A 3,092-nucleotide genomic window follows, 5' to 3' on the forward strand; every position below is an offset into this window, starting at 1 on the left:
CAAAAAAAAACAAACAAAAGCAACAACAACAAGAAGGATTGAAAAGGATGGGTGAGGATTCAGGAAATGATGCTTTTCTTGACGTTTATCCAGCGGCTCTCACCCATATCTTGGCTTATGGGAGCTCAGGTGAGCGTCTTCCTCTCTCTGAGCCTGAGTTTTCTCAATTATGCAATGAGGAGGTTGGACTAGACCCTTTCGAAGGTCCTTTTTGGCTCTAAATCCTTTGGGCCTTGGGGCTGACTATCTGGAACCCGAAGGCCAGGCTGGGATCTCCCCGGAGCGTCCTCTGCCCTGCTTAGTGACATTTACAAGTGGAAGGTAGGGGGTTATCTCTCGCCAGGGCTGAGGCTGCTGGGTCAAGAAAAGGGCCAGGACGGGCCTTTTCATGTGGCGTGAAACGAGGTTTCATAGGGAAGACCCTTGCCCCTCTACCCGCCCCAAACACACTGCTGGAAAGAGCGTAGGAGACATGGGGCTCTGGTGCCCCAGAATAACTGAATGACCACTTCTCGGGTTTGCTGGAGAAAGGATCCTTGCTCAAGAATGTCATGGATGAGATGGCCTCTGGTGAACCTTCCAACTCTGACATTCTGTGAAATGGAAGTTTTGTGATGTCAGATTTTTAAGGTTTGTCTGAGAGCAGAGGGAGACGTTCAAGTGCTCAGATGGGTCATCTGTCAATAAACACTTATCAAGTGCCTACTACGGGCGAGGCACTCCGCTAAGTTCCACTAACCTCTCCACCTACAATAGCAGAACGGACCCATCTGTCCAAGAGGGACGGACAGATATCTGAGAGGCAGATAGCTGCGGTAACGAAGACAGAGTCAGGAAAAGCCTGGATTCCAAACCTCCCTCCACAATCTACCAGCTGTGTTGTGTGACTGCGGGTAACTCCCTTATCCTGAGCCTCAGTTTCTTCATCTGTCATTTGGGGATAATGAAATCTCTGGTCCCTACCTCCCAAGGTTATGGGGAGAATCAAATGAGACAATGTAGATAAAACATTCTGCAAACCTTAATGGGCCACGGAAATAAACGTCAGCTACTATTTCCTTCTCAGATACTTGGTTAGAGAGACAAGCACCCAACGAGTCAGCAGGGGATACGGGTTCTAACGTACTATTTGACTTTGTCAGAGGGCAGTTAATCTAACTTAATGCAATGGGAGACCATGGGCAAATCCCTTTCTCTCTGAGATTCTCAAGCAAATGAGTTAGCACAACATAAAGCACTTTGCCAACCTTAACGCTAGCCACTACCATCATCACTGTTCCCTCTGAGCCTCAGTTACCCTCTCTGTAAAATGAGGGAATCTGACTAGACATTTCTAAATCTTGCCATTCCTATGACTGGCTTCTAGTGCCAGATCTTCCAACGGCCTGGGCTAAGTTCCTTCCTTCCTCTCTCCAGGCTTTGGGTTTCCCCCTCTAGAAAATCTCTAAAAAAAAATAAAAATAATACACAATCTCTAAGGACCCTCACATCTCTCAAGTTTGATATGTCTACGACTGAGCTCAGAAGATGGCGGCTCTAGTCCTGAGTCCCCAGGAGCTCCGAGGGCCTCATACAAGTCACCTTCCCTATCCCTGCCTCAGGCTCCCCTCTCTGTGAAATGAGGGGGTGGGATATCTCAGTTAGGACCATCAGGAAAATAAAGGAAGTGCCTCCCGCAACCAGCCGCCCCATGGACGCCTGATGGCCAAAGTGTGGCTTTGCAATCTGGGTTACAGGCTGAAATCCCAGTCAATCAGGAGGAACCTAAGGGGTCATTAAGTCCAATGTATCATCACTGCCAAGTGGCCATCTCTCCAGCCTCTGCGAGGAGCGGGGCACCCCAACTTCCCAAGCAGCCTTCTCCATTTCTGGATACTTCTTTGGGTTAGGAATATTTTCCTCAAGCCATGCCTAAATCTGCTCCACTGGCACTTCCACTCACACTCCAATTTATGACCTCTGGGACCAGGCAGAAGTCCACAGGACAACCCCAGTCTTCTCAAACAATATTCTCAAGATATGGTCTTGGGCTCCTTCCCCATCCTGCTCACCGTCTTCTAGAAGTATTCCAGTCTGTCAATATCTTCCTTAAAATGTGTTACTTAGAACTCAACAGAGGATATGCCAAGGCCAAGTAGAGCAGAACTGTCACCAGCTCCCTTGCTCTGGGCACCATTCATGCATCTCTCAATGCAATCTGGCACAGCATTAGCCTTTCTGGCTGCCATTGGATATTACTGACTTATGTAGAGATTGTGGTCCACTAAGACCTCCATGCTTTTTTATTCAAAACGTCTGCCCATGCCTCTCCCATCTTGTACTTGTAGATTTTAAAAACTCAGTTGTAAAACTTTACATTCAAACAAATTTCCTCCTTTTAGGTTCAGCGCATGGTCCTAGCAGGCCAAAGTATTTTTTGATGTTGGCTCTATCCTTTTCAGATTCATATTATTTGCAAATGTGAAGACCATACCATCTATACCTTCACCCTCATCCTTGATGAACACGTAAGACAGATCCCCGGGGCCCTCTGCTAGAGAATTCCCTTCAGGGTGACAATCACTCATTAACACCAATGTGTTGAGCCTGGTCACTCAACCCATTCTGAATCTATCTAAAAGTGTTAGGATACGGCCCAAAGGCCTTGATGCCACTTAGGCGTAGCGGGGTTATGGCATTCCCCTCCTCTATAGGCTTAGTAACCCTGTCCAGAAAGGGAAGGAGGTTAGTGTGGCATACCCTACTCCTGGGGAAGTCATCCCGGCTCCTTCGTGGTCGCCACCTCTCTTCTTAAATGACAACCAACCATCCCTTGCTCAGAACATTCTAGAATCTTGCCAGTATTCTAAACCAAACTCACCGGAATATAGCTTTGCAGACTCCACCGTCTTCCCTTATTAGAAAATCAGGACAACATCTGCCCTCTAGTGCTGTGGCAGCTCTCTCATCCTCCATGATCTTTCAAAAGATCACCGACGGGCGGCTAAGCAATCAATCGCACCTGCCCATCCTTTCGGGGCCCTGGGATGTGGTTTTGTCCAGGCCTGGTGACTCGAACTCCCTGAGGTCAGGAGGCTGCTCTGAATTATCCT

The 3,092-nt window shown here is 48.0% G+C and overlaps 1 protein-coding gene across 2 annotated transcripts in view; it reads right to left on the reverse strand.

Moving 5' to 3' along the window:
* The window catches only part of LOC114030932 (zinc finger CCCH domain-containing protein 4-like), a 47,734-nt gene that overhangs the window by 5,182 nt on the left and 39,460 nt on the right, over positions 1 to 3,092 (reverse strand). The window lies entirely within an intron of this gene.

This window comes from Vombatus ursinus, unplaced genomic scaffold (genome assembly GCF_900497805.2).
Source record: "Vombatus ursinus unplaced genomic scaffold, bare-nosed wombat genome assembly UNPS02015030.1, whole genome shotgun sequence".
NCBI classification, from domain to species: domain Eukaryota; kingdom Metazoa; phylum Chordata; class Mammalia; order Diprotodontia; family Vombatidae; genus Vombatus; species Vombatus ursinus.